Source organism: Hermetia illucens, chromosome 2, assembly GCF_905115235.1.
Source record: "Hermetia illucens chromosome 2, iHerIll2.2.curated.20191125, whole genome shotgun sequence".
Lineage (NCBI taxonomy): Eukaryota > Metazoa > Arthropoda > Insecta > Diptera > Stratiomyidae > Hermetia > Hermetia illucens.
In genome coordinates, this window is record NC_051850.1 from 168964266 (window position 1) to 168982443 (window position 18178).

An 18178-nucleotide genomic window follows, 5' to 3' on the forward strand; every position below is an offset into this window, starting at 1 on the left:
CGAGGAGTTCATCCACTACCATACTCCACATCACCGACGATAGTACCCCACCCTGTGGACAGCCTTGAGTGGTGTTCATAATAATAGAATTTGTACCTATCGATACCCCCTTTTGCCTGCTTTCTAGCATTTTGTCCATCCAGAATGCCAGGGTGTTTCCCACTCCTTTGCGGCTCAGGGCATTTTGTATGCCTGTGTGCGATGTGTTGTCGAATGCTCCTTCGATATCCAAAAACACGCACAGTGCAATTTCTTTTGTTTCTATGGCATCCCGTAGTACCTCTGTCAGCTGATACAGAGCAGTTTCAGTTGACCGTCCTGCCCGGTAAACGTGTTGACAGTGATGTAGGGAATTACGCTTTAGAGCGTTAGTTCTAATATAGTTGTCTATGACCTTCTCAATCGTTTTGAGTACGAACGATGTGAGGCAAATTGGTCTGAAAGATTTAGAGTGAAAAGGATCCTTATACCCGCTTTCGGAATAAAGACCACTTTTGCCCATCTCCTTGCCCTTGGTATGTATCCCAGTGCTATGCTCCCCCTTACTACCCTCAGAAGAGACTCTAAGATAATTCCTAGGCCTCTCTGGATGAGTGCTGGGAAAGTGCCATCTATTCCAGTAGATTTCAGTGGTTTAAAAGTTCCCACTGCCCATCTTAGCCTAGCTTCTGAGCATACCTCTTTTGCTAGTTTCCAGCTCTCCTTCCTTCCTCTTTTATTCGTCGTTGGAGTGCCAGGCAGAATGTTGTCGCCTGCCACCGCGGGGTAGGACCCCGGTAAATGAGTTCTGAGAAGCAGGTGTACCCTGTCCTCCTCATACTCGCTAAATATCCCATCTTCCTTTTTCAAGCGGACAGAGGATATTCCCCCGTCTTTGGCTACAGCCTTGTACAGCCTGGTTGCTTCTGTGATCTGTTCGATCCCTTTACAGAATTCCCTGAAGCTGTTCCGTTTCGCGTTGCTATACGCAGTCAGTGCGGTTTTATACATCTGCCAGTCCCCGGTTTGTTTTGCCCGGTTGAAGAGTTTTCGTGCCTCTGTTCTCATTCTGACCAGGTTCTTGTTCCACCATGGTACATCCCTTGATGACTTGATTGACTTAGCCGGACAGCTCGCCTCACCTACGCGTCTATCGTTGACGGTTCGTCGAAATGCGCTTCAATTCTTCCCAGATCGCCCCAAAAAGTCTATACACCTCCTCTACTGGGATATGGGATTCCATTGTATGGCTAGCCGACAATGGTTTTGTTGCAATTTTTAAAGTGTGACCTATCCACTGCCGCTTCCGCATTCTAATGATCACTGTACCTGAACCATGCGCCGACGCAGCCTTTCATTGAAGATTGCCTCGGGCCAGACAAGACCAAAAGCACGCGGAGACAAGTGTTAACAAAGGCTTGGGGCCTCCGAGTAACAGTGGCAGGCGTTTTCCATGTGTTGCTTTCTTATAACAGCACAGAGAACACAGTCTCAACAATCTGTTGAGGTAACTGCAGATTTTAGCCAAAAATGCAAAGGATCTAACGCTGTTATTGCGTCGAGAAACATTAAGTTCCATACCACCGATAATCGAAGCAACGTTACCAAGGTAGACAAAAGGTACAGATAGGTTAACCATAATTCAGAACCTTCTCACAAAATCGACTTAAGGTACAAATTCTTTGTCAAAGATGAGATCAGGAGAAAAGACATCGCCTTAGTCCTTTCAAAAAATCTGATGTCAACTGATGTTCGACCTAATATCTCGACTGTTCTAAAATTGATCAAATGATTGTTTCCGCGAAGTCCAAAGTCAAACTGCTAAGATAACTCTGGTATTAATTATACCTAACACCCTTTCACCCGAGATGACTGCAAGGATTACAGAGCAATTCAGTCAAGAACTGCTCTTTATAAAGTGCTGATGATGACGCAGGCGAAGAGTCATGCGGGCAGCCTGGTATAGCTATAGCCTTAAGTGCAACGCCCCAAATTGGCGTAGGCTAAAGATGGTGGATTGGTGATGGTATCAGGACTATGTTTTTTGATGTTGGTTCAATAAGGACGGTGCGGTTCAACAAACGAACGGATGTTGTGAAGGTTTAGGGCAGTATGTCATGGAGGCAGGCGTTGCTGCACCCGACAATTCCAAAATACGAAACATTCTCTAAATTATTCAGAAGTGAGAACGTTCCGGAGGTAAAGCCGGGCGGATTAACCCCTGGGGAAAACTACATGGAAACATTCACCTTTCTGAAAATGGCGAAGGCAAAGGGACCCCTCTACTGCGTCTCAGGTCACGAGTAGGTATTCAGACAGAGGAAACTTGCCAATCACACCTTGAGGTGGATCGTGAGGGATAGCGCGTCAACCATGTATACGTGCCATGGTAAACGGTCCACAGAAATTCGTTTCCCTTCCTTCCAGGACTTCTTGCGAACACTACACTCCTCTACGGTTTTATGGTACAGTACTCCCATTCGTCGGATATTTTAGGGAGTGCCATGCAGTGCATGCCGTAGTTAGCAATGTAATTATCACCCTTCCTTCACACGCAACCTATCCATTGCCACCTTCGTCTTCCGAACAAATGAGCTAAGAGTAACAGGACCGTGCGTCATTCAGTTTGAAGCCACCGTCGGCAGAAACCACGTTTCCTAGATATAGAAATTGGTCGACCTCTTTGATACTCCCCTCATCAATACAGATAGGGAGAGTGCGATGACCCGTCAGACTGGGAACTACTCGACTGACCTTTCTTTCCACATCCAGAGACATTTCGCCAAGATCCATGACCCAATGAGAGAGCAAACAGAAGTTGAGATGCTTGGGGAAATAATATCGGTGATGAAATCCTTGTGGACCATCGTTTGAAGAGAGATTTTACCTCGTTGAAGCATGTGATATTTTGCGCCATCATATGTTGCTCTGATAAGAGCTATTAGTTTCGACTGTTAGCCCCTCTTGGTACTCCAGATACACACCCTTTCCATGCAGAGAGAGATTTAAGCTCCAGGTACTGTTCCAAAATGACACACGTGTTTATGCGGTCCATGCAGGAGGATACAGAACGGGAAACGTCCTTGTCAATTAAACATCTTTGTCAATTAAGCTTTCGAGATGTTCTAGGATAATTTTATATATATCTTTGCGACAGCAGGGCAACCTGTGGCTGCTTTGGAATTTTAACGATCTCCCTTTTCTCTATTCTTTGGGAAAACTTTCGCATTCCCAAGATTTCTGTACCAGTGGAAGTAGCAGATTTGCAGAAACTGTAGGGGCAGCGATAAATAGGTCTGCCGGAAGACCGTCAAGTCCAGCGGCTTTATTCCATTTGGATGCATTGATGGTCGAGATGGTTTCTCTTCTTTTTGGAAGAGCAGTCCGTGCCCGCATGAGGTGACTTGCCATTTCATCCCCAAGAGGTGGAACTTTACTGAATATGATACGATTAAGAACCGTGGTGAAGTGTTCCTTCCAACTCTTCAACTGCTCGTCATCGTGCATGAGAATCGGTCGTTAACGTCCCTCAAAGGACTATCGAGACATTTGTGACCGAATGTAAGTTCTGTTCGAGATGTAGTTCTGCTTCTGCTTCCTGAAAAGCATAATAACAAATGCTTTTTTTCAAATCTAGATTCGTAAGGGCTCGTGGTGGGACGTGAAGCGGTATTGATTGATGTATGCAACATTTTCTATTAACTACATCGAAGACATAAATAAGGAGGCCAGACACAATATTGAACCTTCTTCCGAAATCACATCCATGGTACAAATTCCGAGTTAAGGAAGGGATCAAGAAGAAAGTCATCGTCTTAGTTCTATCATAAAGCATGTATCACCTACTATGGAGTGGCTTGTCGATCCTCATTCTTCCCTGTTTGGAATGATTCTTTCAGCGAAATACGACGTCAAACAACTTACGATATATCCTGTATTAATTAGACCTAGGACCCCTTCGATCAGCACTGTGATACGCGTATAAGCGAATGTCATGGATCAAATTACTTGCAAGGATGACCGAGTAATAGAGCGCACGATTGCTCTTTACGCGAAGCCAATGATGACCCTAGTGAAGAGTAGAGCATACTCCAAATATCCGCACTCTGGCAGCCCGGTATTGTTGCAGTCGTAGATGTAGGAGCTTCAGATTGGCTTCTTTGGAATAATAGGTGATAGTGCCAGATCTATGCTGTTCGATTAGTAGCGTCGATACGGCTGAATAGCCGATTTGCAATATTGCTGTTATTAGTTAGGAAAGCAGGTGATGTTTATTATTGGCATGAAGGCGGGTATTGCTGTGGGACATCTACCGTACTCTTTCCAGCTCGCGCCGACCAATTCTTTGGATCGCTACGGCATTTAAATATATGCGATCTTCAACATCCATGACAAAAGACGTCGACCATCACAATACAGTTGTTACATCATAGTCGCCGCTCTCCTCAATTCCAGCATCTTCGTAACGGTTGGGTCCAGCTCCCTTAAATATCGAAGCGAAATCACCTTCGCTTATGCACAATGCCGTAAAGTTTAATTCAACTTCTTTTTCCATGCACTTTGTTGAACCTCATCGTTATATTCAACAAACGTTTCAATATGATGTTGGACCCACTTTCGGATCAGCCTCTAGAGGTCGAGATATGCAGCCTAGACTAAACGACAGATGTTCAAGTGCCTCCCATTCATATGAATACAAATTCTTCCTCCTGACGTTGGCCACATCAGGCCTAGCATTGATTTCTTCCCAATTAGTGCGGTCCGGCATCAACTGGATGCCGGCTTAGGACTCCCTCAATCCTCAAACAAAAAAACTAAAAGGTATTAACAAAACATTGCGAGGTCCAGTCAGGCTCTGTTTGATCCTAGAGAGCTTCGAATCTCCATGGATGTTAAGAATGGTATGATGGAGATGGGGGGAATCCTGGTCTCGAGCACGTCAACGAAGCTCCTGGTAGACCGTTGAGGACGAATTGAAGAAAAACAAGTTGTCAGTGTAGCCCCTAGTCGCTAAAAGCGAGGCGGCCTTAACCCCATGGAGACCGATAAAGGAGGACAAGGAGAAACGAAGTATCTGTCGCCAAGGGTGCATTAAGAGGAACCTCGCGACACGGTAACCAAATGGGCTAAGCAGCATCGAAAAATTAAAAAATGCAGCAAAAGCAGCATAAGTTGGACAAAGACCGTAATGACCCCACCACATGAAACTTCAGAGTCAACTGCGATAGTAATAGCAACACCAAACAAAAAGAGGGGAGTGAAACTTGCCTTGTTAATTCAATTAAATGAAACTATTCAGATGCAACCAATCTCAAGGTATGAACCACTCCTGTCAGCTCTAGAAGGAAAAAACTGTCAATAGTCAGTGCCCCCGTAGAAAATAAAACGTAATTTCTCGATTATGAGATGTAATTCCCCGATTTCGGATTGTCTACAGGGTGCAAAGAAGGGTAGCTCTGACTCAGTGTTTTAAGTGCTGGAGCCGTAGGGACATAGGTGGTATATGCAAAGGACAAATCAGGTGCCTAAGTTTGACAAACTTGGACATAAAATCAAGGCTTGCGTGGCGCCGAAATGCTGAATTTTTTGCAAGGAATGTCATGTGCAGAAAGAAGATCTGGCTCTCGTTCCTCGCTAAGAATTTTAAAAGGAAGCTACAGAAAATAAAAAGCCGATGGAAATAACGTCCTGCACGTGTATATGCGAATATGAATATTGGGACATATGAACAGGAAGGACAGACTGGTTGTTCCTCAGCGAGCAGTATTCAGATAGAACTCCCTATATCAAAAGGTCAAAGCACATTGCCGGCAAAAGCTAGCGAGCGACCTTAACAGGTACTCATGGGGCCTTGAGTATAAGCTGGTCACCCAAAAGCTCTGAGCTGAGTCAATATCCTGTTCGTTGAAAACAACCAAGCTAGAGGAAATCGTCCAGGCAATTTTGCCTCCCCACCTCAGAAAGTGCTGAGACTTACGTTTAGTCATAAGTCAGACTTACGACTCAATGTGTCTGGTGAGTGTTTTCCCTTTTCGCTGGAAGGTCGTGACGTTGATAAACAGACGTAAAGGAAATCCTCAGTTACCGTCAGCGTATCTACCTCTGAAAACATTGGAAACAGTAGGAAAACTGCTCAAGAAACTCATCGAGCGAAGACTGATCAAAGTGATCCACAATTGAGGTTGGGAAAATAATCCAAGGCGACAGATAAACTGACAGTCACAGCCATCATTATCGACGAGCGATACTCCATGTATCGCAGGTCGTAAGGAACGTCTTCAATTCTGTAATGTGGACTGATATGATTGAGACGTTGGAAAACCACTTCCATGTTTCAGGATATTAAAGAACGATTTAAGAGATCGCGCCTTACGAGGGTGGTCTGAAAGTTTCCGACCTAACAATGATACAAGACATTTTTTCTTTAAATTAATTTTCATTTCTCTACATAGTTTCCTTGTAAGTCTACACACGTCTCCAGGTCCTATCTCTTTAACCCGTTCAAATAGCACTTGGCGTCTTTATCTGCAAAATAATTGTTTACGAAGGTGATGGCCTCCTCATTTGAAGAAAATCTTTGCCCTTAGAGCGCAATTTTTAGATTAGGTCAAGCAGCAATTCGTGGATTTTCGCCATGGCAACCACAGAGGTGTGAGACGGCGTATTGCCTTGGTGAAACAAATTTTGTTCCTTCAAATGTGGCCGATTTTCCGCAATTTCTGCCTTTAGTTTGTCGAGTAATGATACTTAGTATACTCCTGTAATGGTTTTTCTTGTTTGAAAATAATCGATTAAGATAACTATATGACTATCCCAAAAAATAGTCGCCATCACTTTCCCAGCAGAACAAGCAGTTGTTGCTTTTTTTGGAGCCGATTTCCCCTTCGCATTAGACTGTTTTGACTGTTTTTTTTTTGTTTCGGGCGTATAATCGTGTATCCAAGTTTCATCTACAGTAGTTAATCTTCGCCAAATTTCTGATTTATTGCGCCTAAACTTCGCCAACAGAGCGTTGGAAACTTTCATTGGAACACGTTTTTGGACTAAAGTGAGCAAACGCGGCAACCAACGCGCGGACTTTCTTCAATATGTGACAAGCACGTTAATTTGACATATTCATAGCCTCTGCTACCTCTCTCACTTTAATTCGACGCTCGTTTAGCACCATTTGGTGAACTTTAGCGATGTTATCTTCAGTGGTTGCAGTTTTTGGAAGTCCCGAACGTGCATCGTCTCCCAAGCTTGTACTGCCACGTTTGAATACAGCTGCCCAAAATTTCACGGTGGTAAATTATGGTCCAGAGTCCCTGTACACAGCGTCGAACTCACATTTGATTTGCGTAGACGTATTGCGTTTCAAAACAATTATTTAATGACAGCCCGATACTCAATTTTTCCATTTTCACGAAAACACACATCGATTCACTCAAACGATTGTCAAACAACAACTACACGTCCAAAATGGCTGAAATGTTGGTGAGTATCTGTCAAAAGATGCGCAAACACGTTCTCTAGCTTTTATTGACGAGTGTTGCTATCTTCATGTTGAGGTCGCAAACTTTTCAGACCCTCGTACTCTACTAAACTCCAGGAGTGCGACGGAGAATAAAAGTCACACTGAAGACGGCTCAGAGACCTATCTTTCGTTCGGACCACTGGAAGGCTTTATATCATAATTGAAGCTGATCCCCACACCCTCCCTTCAATGCCCTTTTCATCGCACGTATGATTGAACAATGTATGATGCATCAAATTACCAAATGTGTGACTGAGCAAGGATCCCCTAGCTCTGGAGAAGACCGAAGTAGTTGTCCAGACTAAGAAGAGAATCTCCGGATCCAAGTCCATAGTTAAGCCCATTGGTGTTTAACGTAGGTACCTGTCGTGGAGACTTAATTCCATGGTCCTCTTCAGACACGGATTAATTTTGTGACCACAATCAGAGCCCCGCTGAGACAAGCAACAACGGTACCAGTCTATACCAAGTGCATGGCTTAGCATTCATACTGGTGGATGCAAGAATTACCTAAATCTCTACCGAACTAAGGAGTACGGCACCCGTGTTGATACGCAACACCACGCCGACCCCCGAAGGTCTCTTCTCGCTTGAGCACAACCACAACCACCATGAAACTCCCACTAGGGGGGCCAACAGCAAACAACCGAGCTGTAGTCACATACAACGGGAGTTCACCCGAAGTATCAGAGTCCAGGGGCTTTCCCGGTTCCCATGGTACCAGTATACCCCTGGTAAGGCTTCGTGACCAATTTGCCACTTCAGATGAGTCCCCGTGCAGACTCGGGTCTAAGCGCCCTAATTAGGCCTTTGGAGCATTCGCTTACTGCATCACGGCCGGCAAACCAAAGTGAGTACAGCGTCTCCCGGTGCCACCACTATGGAGGTTCTCCTCGGCCAATTGGTTTTAGTTCGGCCGACAGGGCTGCCGCCCCGTCTTCCTCACCGCAACCTCTGAGCACCTCCAAGTCCATAGTGAAATATCTCGGACTAGATGATCTTCTTTCAGTAGATTTGGAGTACCGCAAATAAAGCTGCAGCTAGAATGTTTACGATTAGCCGGCCAGTAGTTGCGCCATTTGCTGATGAGTTTACTTCAGTCCCTCGTTCTTCAATACTTCAATTGTTCGAGACGGTGCATGATAGAGGTCGACGAAACTCAGAAAATGAAGCGGTCATTTGGAAAGAGAGAGTCGAGTGTTATATACTCTTAAACTGAGTAGGCTTATCCTGATGTAGTGTGTCAAGCATTTCTTTATAAGAGCTCTATCCGGTAGTCTTCCACAGACTGGAATTCGGTTCTTTGAGCTTGATAGGAAAGATTTCCCAAACTATACATAGTACAAAGCAACTGCTCAATTGCTCTGACGAAATATTGTAACACCAATAAAGAAATTGGCCTTATCTGGTGATGTTTCCACGTTTTATGCGTTCTTGAAAAAATATTTCTGTATCAGGGATTCAATTATAATTACTTGTATGCATACAACGTATAATTAGGCATAGATATGTCAATATAACAAGTAAACTCATGTCTCCCTCTTGATTCTATCGAAAATTACGGAAGTGGCGTGTGACACCCTTATCCCGATCTGTGCATTGAAAAGATTTCGATTCAAAACTTTCCAGATAATTTCCCATGGCACGGAATGTCATGCACAATTACAGCACAAACAATTGAAATCACCCCTATATAGCCTGAAACATCGTCATCCCCAGAGTGAAGAATTTTTAATAACTCTCCTTAATCCCGATGAATTCGGCTTCTGCTCATCCATTCATATCCCAAGATTATCATCTTCACCCCAAAATAGACTCGTGTCACGTATTCATGACTACTTAAACATTCACTAATGTGAACACGCTTCTAAACTTGTACAGTGTCAGCTAATTTCAGGATCCAAGGACAAGAAAGCGGTTGCTATCTGCCTAACTCGCGGGAAAATTTAAAGGGTACTGCAGACACCAGATACTCGTATTTACGGTATAAATCTAAAGTGAAAAATCTTGAAATTTCATAATCACGTTAGAAGCAAGTTCAGTCGGTTGGGGTTAGAATCCACACTCCTTTTTCAGCTCCTGTTAACATTTTGCCCTGCTAGGCTGTTTGCAGGATGTGCATACCCTTTTATCGTGAAATTCCATCAATTTCATCTTTCTCTCTGATGCTATCTCCCATATTGAGACAACTAAAGACATTATTAAATCTAAGGTTGAATGAATTTACAAGCTTTCTCCAGATAGATAATGTATTAAATCCAAATTTGCTTATAATCAAAATCAGGATATCCCGGTTAAGGCAATATCAAACGAACATTCAATGGAAAATGGCAGGATATTGACAGAAATTTCCTTAAATGGAAATCTATTTATAGAATAAATTGATAAATGGAAAATATATTACTTACCCTCGAACTCATATGGAAGATATATTCTGGAGAATTGGTAGGGAACAGTTTTGAACGATAATCTGAAAATAGAGAGAATGAATAATTATTACTATTCAATTTTGAAGTAGAATTTAATGAGGTGGCAGATTCACAGTTTAATGAGTTGGTAAAAGAGACAAAACTCCTCAATGGGTTATTATTGATAAATAATATAAACCAGAAGGAACCACATTTGAAAGATTTTGCTGAGCCTTTATTCGACTGAGGTTTTGTTCTATTGTAAGTGGGATCGACAATGCCCGACCCGTGAAACCTCCATAAGATGTATTCACCTAGTGAAAATACGATTGCAGTAAGAAGTAGTGGCAGGTAACCCGGAGTTATCAATTTCACGAGTTTCTCAAAAATGAAGCCAGTCGATAGTGACTATGGAGCAATGGTCGAGTTGGTTGAGCGTCAGCTTCTCGATTTCGTAATCCCGGGTTCTAATCTCACTTGGTCATGGATGTTTGTGCTGTCCCCTTGCTTTTACTTGCACAGCATTAAGTGTGGCGATAATGAAACTGAAACACAGACCCATTGAAAATTTAATAGGAAAAAAAGTATTATTAGAAAAAGAGAGTATATCAAGCTCTTAGTACCTTTTATAATATCCCGCCCGATCTCTTCTCCTGCTATGTCTCTCTTTCTCCTACTTGCCTTCGTTCTTACTTAACTTCACAACGGAGATCGTTAATAACATCCGCCTGAAAAATGTTTTGCGGAAAAGTTTCGGGTTACTAAGAATCACATCTACCCTGCTCAGTTCAAGACTATTTATTCAATGCGCTCTATTGTGAAGTCATTGGTTAGAAAAACGCATAAGAGATTGAGCGCCGAAGCTACCCCTGCCCGTGCTAACTTAAAACTTTTTGGTCGCACGTTGTCTATTCCCGTAATCCCACCCAAACTTTGCCCTCTTCCATCAATTTTGTTGACACCATTGCTAACTCCCCTCAACAATCCTGCGACCTTCTCTGTTGTTACTTCCCCTCCGTGTTTACTCCGTCAATCATTGCGTTATCGACGTCTCTTCTTGATGCAGACTGCTCCGAACCTTTCGCGGTTCCTCTCTTCATGCCTTCCTTAGTTTAGTTCTTCATTAGGAATTTAGACACTAATATCGGACTGGGTTCTGATGGGCTCCCTAACCTTTTCCTTCTTAAGTGTAAAGAACGCATCCCCAGCTTCTGTGTATTATTTTCAACAGGGGTTCCGAAGAATCCAACTCCTCATCTTTGGAAGGAGACCACTATCATCCCTACCCTCAAGAGCTAAGACTCTTCACTAGCTGTGAATTACCGCCCCATCTACTTTCCCCCGTCCTGCCAAAAAACCCTCGCAAGATACGTCTACGACTGGCTGACCGCGCATTTCGGTCACCTCATTGTGAAAGGACAGCCGGATTTCGTGAAACATCGTCCTAGTGCATCAAACCTTTCGGTTTTTACCAACTTCGTTGCTAAATGTATTAATTCCCGATAGGAGGTACACGTTATTTATACCGATTTCGTGAAAGTCGTTGATACCGTTGACTACAATGTTCTCCTTCCAAAATCTCACTACTCAACTTCCCCCCTTAATCATCTTTTACTTTTCCTTATACCTCTCATATCGTTCCTGCAAAGTTTCCCTTCATAGTTGCTTATCCTGTTCCTCCCCTCCTACCTCTGGTATTCCCCAAGGCTATTTACTTGGCCCCCTAATATTCCCGTTTTTAAGGTTTTGTGTGAAACAAAACCTTATTAGAATGGTGACGGTGTCTGTCTGTCCGTCTGTCTGTCTGTCTGTCTGTCTGTCTGTCTGTCTGTCTGTCTTTTTTTTTTTTTTTTCCCGATGGAAGGTGGAAAGCTTCAAAAGCTACCGCAGGCTCCTGCCACACGGTTATGTGGGACTCTTACCCACTAAAACCACCTCCTTCTCCTTCCACTCTCCCCGCGGGACTCCCATTTGGTATTACGTCGCGGGGCTGGGTCAGAATTTATTCTGCGCTCATGTCAACATTCGTGTTCCTCTCGCGTTCATTCTTTCGGATGACTTCCTCCTGCCTAAGCTTCTTTCCGATGGCTGTAGTAACTTTTTCAACTTCGGCCCATATCCCCTTGGCTTTCACCATAAGCTCCATGATATTTTCGGGTGTAAAGTGCTCCCCGGTTGTAGCTTCTAATGTAGCCCTTTGGGTTTCGAATCTGGGGCAGTGAAAAAAGACGTGTTCTGCGTCCTCTGGAATGTTTGCACACTGTGGGCAATATGGCGAATCATCACGCCCAAATCGATACAGATATGCTCGATAGCCTCCGTGTCCGCTCAAGAATTGAGTTAGGTCGAAACCTACTTCGCCGTGAGGTCGTTCGATCCATTTCCGGATATCCCATATGATTTTGTGAGTCCAACGGCCTTTTTCTGACTCGTCCCACTTCTCTTGCCATTCCGCGACAGTTTCACCTCGTGCGAACTGTCGCCGACGGGCAGGAGATTCTCCGGTGAGGTACGTTCGATCGTAAAGTCGTTGTGTTTCTTTCGCCAGAATCTCAATCGGGATCATTCCTGCTATCACGCAAGCTGCTTCAGTAGAAATTGTTCTGTAAGCGCAACATGTTCGGAGTACACTTATGCGATACGCAGCTCCAATCTTTTTCTTATTTATTGTATTTTCCAGTGCATCTGCCCATACTGGGGCTGCATACAGTAGGATCGAACTGACCACCCTTGAAATAAGGAGTCGACGGCTCGGCCTTGGGCCACCTATATTTGGTAGCATTCTCGCAACCAGCGCTCCGATGTTATATGCCTTGGTTGCTGCACCCTCCACATGCAATCTGAAATTCAACCTCTGGTCAATCATTACACCTAAGTATTATACTTAAGTGCAGGCTTGGAATAAATTGTTTGCGTTCCAACTTTGATCTTCATGGAAGTGCACTTTCTCCGCTTGGTAATAAGTACTACTTCCGTCTTATGCTCTGCGAGCTGTAGACCAGCATTCTTTAACCAGGATTTAATCTCATAGACTGCTTCATTTGCATAGAGCAAATGTCTGTCTGTCTGTCTGTCTGTCTGTCTGTCTGTCACACCCGATTTATTCGGAAACGGCTAGACCGATTGTCACGAAAATTGGTGAGAGTATGTAATCTGGTGATCCCTTTACATGCAGTAAGTGGCGCCATCTTGCGTTAAGTTTAAGGGGGGGCTCTCCGTACATGTGAATGGAGGGTGCAAATTTTTTTTTCACAGAATGTAGCCAAGTGGGGTATCAAATGAAAGGTCTCAATTAGTACTTTTCGAATCTGGTTCAATATTTGATATTAGATGAAACATAGGGGAGTAAGGGTTGAAAATATGACCCACAAAAAGTGTAACAGGTCTCGTTCTCAGAACCTATCCAACCGAAAAATCTGGAAAAAATCACAGTGGTGCATCTCTATGAAATCTAGGCCTCAAAATATATCCGGTTCCGATATCTGCACAAATAAAGTTAATAATAGTATATTTCCACATTTTAGAAATTTACCCGGCACCCCCCTTTATATTCATCCCAGAAATACAAAATTTAGCATGAGTGTAACGAAGAATATAATGCACAGTTTGGTCAAGTTTGAAGAAAATCCAACTATTATTAACAAAGTTATTGGGGGTGAAACTTTACAATTTTTTGTGAATTTCGTGCACTCTACAACCCGCATGACGTCATCATCACATATCAATTCGTCAATACCACAACGAAATGAATTCTTATGAATTGGGTCGCAGACAATTATTTTGTTTTAGTTTTTTAGTTATTTGTTAACCAGACATGTGTATATGTAGGTATATAATATATGCGTGCTAATGAACTTTGCGGCTAGTGCCTAATTCAGATAGATATAAGACGTAAATCGGAAATATGGGTACGATAAATTTAGATACGTGCATATATGTGTACAGCAGGTAATAGGCAGTTTGTTTGTTTAGGGTGAGCGTGATATCTATGGCTCTAATATGTACGTATGTCTCGTAGTTTGGAAAAATATGAAGGATTATGTTGGATTTGTAGCTATATACGGACAGAGAAATGTGCGTCTCTTACATAAGATGAACACAAAACCTTTATACCCGAAGCGCGAGCTTCCGGTATTCCGACTTGTTTATTACTGGCCTCCCCTTCATCCTCACCTGTCGATGTTCGCAGTCTGACCTTGTTAATTTAGTCCGTTAGTGCTCGGTTAACAAATTGGCACTGAATGTCTGGATGTGCTATTGGCTTAAACCCTCCTCAACATCCTTTTCCTTCTCTCTTGGAGGACAACCCCTTTCAATACTGATGTCCTTTCAAGACCTGGGAGTAATCTTCAATGACATCGTTTCAGTTCCCATTTCATTGACACCATCAATCGAGCTTCCAAAATGTTTGGTTCTGTCCTACGTTCCTCCATCGAATTTACATCAATTTAGTCCTCCTTAACACTTTTCAACTCGCTTGTCAGAAACATTCTTATAGATTGCTGTTTAGTCTAGTCCTTCTTCGAGCTCCTCAAGCTGCACAACAGGAATTCACTTGGACCCTATTTTTCAAAAAGAATCTTCCCCACGTGGACTATCCATCACGGTTCCGTACTCTCAATTTTCCATCCCTGCAGCAACGCCGCCCCTTCTTGATATGCGTACTCTTTTCAAACTCTGGAATTTTCAGGTGGACTGTTTTTCAACTAGGATATTATTTTCCGCATCGCTTCTCGTAGTACACGCAGTGCGGACACTTTTTAAGTCTCCTTCGAGGAGCTCGACATCTACTTTCATTTCCCGATCCACCAACCCCCTACAGCTTGCGTTCCTAGGCTCCGCCTGCTTTCTTAGTTTTAAACGTAAGTTTAGCGATTTATTTGCTTTTCCCTCTGAGGACAGTATGTATTATGATTGTTCTGTAAAGGGAAGTTGCACTGCGTTCTTAAGGAACTATTGTGCTTCCTTTTTTGGTTATAGTGTACCTATTAACTATAGTATGCCAAGCAAGCCTATAGAACCGTTAAGAATTTTAATATATTCCCTACTTCAAAGTATTTCAATTTGGCATCTGGTATTGAGTATTTTCTCAGGTGCCTCCACCTACTTTGCACAAGTGCCAAACAGTGTTTCAGAACGTGTATAGAGGTTTCGACACACTCCGCAGAGAACCTGCAGGCAGTATCCTTAGATATCCTTAGCTTTTCCAGGTGATAGTCTAGTCGGCAGTGAATATTACCACTATAATCCAGAAGGCCATTGTATGCTTGGGTTCCTATTCTCCCAATATGCACTCTCGACTGCTCTATCCTTGGTAGGGTTTGTACAATTCCCTCAGCGATTCCTATTCATTTTCTAATGTCATAGCCATGAACCATATATAGCGTATATTTCCGCCCCGAATATGCTAGTGTGCTTACCCATTGGTTCCAAGCACATTGTCCTTGTACCAATGACCCCGGCGCCGCTCCTCTGCTGTGAGAGATCTGTCAGTGTGCGAAGTAATCCAAGTTGAAACCGTATGTCACAGCCAACTCTCCCAGTTTGCCCTGTTACTCCAGCGTGTTTCAAACTTCTTATCGAAGCGAAAAATCGTTGTCATGTTATCCCTTGGTATCAATAATTCGAGGTACTGCCTAGAACGAATTTCAATATTCCTTCGATTTAGGCAGCTCCCCGTCCCAATGATACTTTCGGTCACCCTGAAGATCGCCCTTCTTGGCTGCATTTGTATGTGCAGATAGAGACGAGTCAATTCCAGAAGGAACTCCAGGGATGCCGTTGGACATGTCCTTATTGCCCCACTGATACACACGCAAGCCAGTTTTTGGAGCTTATGTAAATCCCTGTGTTGAGTTCAGTTCTTTCTGCCCAGGTAATCATTGGCCTTACTACTGCAGATCTCTATCTCTAGATTCAATACGGTGGAACTACTCTGGGTACCTGGTCACTGTGGCATAGAGGGGAATGAAATCTCGGATGATTTAGCGAAAGAGGGGTCAATCTTCCCTGTGTCGGGACCGGAACCAGCAATTGGAGTATCAGTAGCATTGGATAAGTCTGTCTTCAAAAACTGGAAACAAGCTTCCCACAATGACAGGTTGCAGAGCCTAAATGCTGCTCGACACAGCAAAGTTTTCCTGCCAGAACCGAACATGGATACTGCAAAATTTATCCTGTCGAAAAACAGGAGGACTTGCAGGTGTATTGTGGGCATTCTGACAGGCCATAATTCACTAGCTGGGCATATAGTCAGAATAGGAATTACTCAAGATGATACGGGTCCCGCCTGTAATGACGAAGCGGAATTCACGGAGCGTTTCCTATGTGAATGCCTCGCCTATGGACGCATCAGGCATCAGACCTTTGGTGCCGATATTCTGCAGATGCGACAGGTAGCATCACATCCACTAACGGTAATCCTGCGATACGTTAACGAATCCGGAATATTTCGTTAGGCGGGGTGGCCAGTACAATGGGCCAATACGGCCTGAGTTCTCAAAAGCTGTAGCTTCTCCCCCACCACACACACTACTGCAGCGTATATCCAAAGCAGTATCTTCGGGATGCAACACCAGTTTTTTCTTGGACGTAGAAGTCGTCAGAGCGCTCGTCGCTTTCCGACATGGGTCTTCAAGAGAAATTTGTGGTTAGTGGAATTCCCAAATATTTAACCTTTGTTTCTCGGTTCATTTCCATGATATATAACCTTATAGCTCGTAAGTGATCAAGCTTACGCTTGCTAGTGAATGGTATTATGGTGGTTTTGACTGGATTGATACACAGCTTCGCCTTCGTGTACCAGGCATTAGTAACCCTTAATCCAATTTGGATTCTATAACATAGGGTATTCTCATATTTGCCTCTACAGATTGAAACAATGTCGTCAGCGTGACCCTGGACCTATATTCTAGTATTTGTTAGCTCGTCCAGGAGTTCGTTCACTACCACATTCCACAAAAGTGGTGATAGTACTTCGCCCTGTGGACAACCTTGAAAATAGAATTTGTACTTGTCGTTACTTCTATTTGCCTACACTCTAAAATTGTGCCTATCCAGAAAGCCAGGATGTTTCCCACTCTTTTGCGGATAAGGGCATCTTGTATCTCTGTTTGTGATATGTTCTCGAATCCACCTTCGATATCCAATATCCAACGCACACAGTGCTCTTTGTTTTGTTTCTATCCCGTAATACATCCGTCAGCTGATATAGAGCAGTTTTGGTTGACCGTTCCGCCCGGCAAGCGTGTTGGCACAAATGGGGGGATTACGCATTAGAAGTTAGTTCAAACATAGTTGTCTCCACCGTACGAACAATGTTAGGCAAATTGGTCTGAAAGATTTAAGTTGAACGGATCCTTTTTGACCGTTTTCGGAATAAAGACCGCCTCCATGTCCTTGGTTTATACCCCAGGGCTATGCTGCCTTTTACCACTCTTAGCAGAGACTCTACGGTGATTTCTATGCCTCTCTGGAGTAATGCAAGGAAAATGCCATCTACTTCGGATAATTTCAGTGGTTTCAAGGTTCCTTACTCTAGCTTTCGAGCCTCTTTCGCTAGTTTCCACTTCTAATTTTTTCCCCTTTTATTCGTTGTTGGAATGTAAGGCAGAATTTTGCCGCCTTCTTCCGTGGGGTTGGACCCCGAGATACATTTTTGAGAAGTAGATGTGCCTAGTCCTTTTCATTCCCGACAAATGTCTCATCTTCCTTCTTCAGACAGACAGAAGATAGCGACCTCTTTTTAGCTATAACTTTGTATAGTCTGATTGCCTCTGTGATTTGTTCGATCCTTCCATAGAATTCCTTGAGGCTGTTCCGATTTGCTTCCCTGATCGCGTTGCTATATGCAGTCAATGCATTTTTATACCTCGGTCAATCTCCGGTTTGTTTTACCCAGTTAAAGAGTTTCCGTTTCTCTGTTCTCATTCTCGCTAGGTTCCTGTTTGACCGATAGCTGGCCTCATATGCGTCAATGACGACTTTGTTGTGGTCTCCTACTACTGTTTCCAGTACCAGTTCGCTCCTGATATCTCGGTTCCTTTGTAGGTGAGCCATGTTTTTGCTCACGTGCGTTGCAAAAGAGTGCCAAGCCGACAAAAGAAGGAATTTACTTTCTATGTATTACCTTTAATTAATTTCATTAACTAAATATAGAACACAATTCCAAGGAACTGCTACCTGCCAGGAAGCCATAGAGGAATTTCCCATCAACAACAAGATATCCTACTTTCCGAAGTTAGTGAGTGTAAAGACACCGCATTGATAAGATACT

General features: G+C 43.4%; 1 protein-coding gene across 1 annotated transcript in view; it reads right to left on the reverse strand.

The window, feature by feature from the left end:
- The window catches only part of LOC119650022 (tyrosine-protein kinase Src64B), a 240791-nt gene that overhangs the window by 96084 nt on the left and 126529 nt on the right, over positions 1-18178 (reverse strand). Inside the window, exon 3 of the mRNA XM_038052498.1 lies at positions 9904-9965. The gene's annotated coding sequence lies outside the window, so the exon portion shown is untranslated. The remainder of the gene's footprint in view (positions 1-9903; positions 9966-18178) is intronic.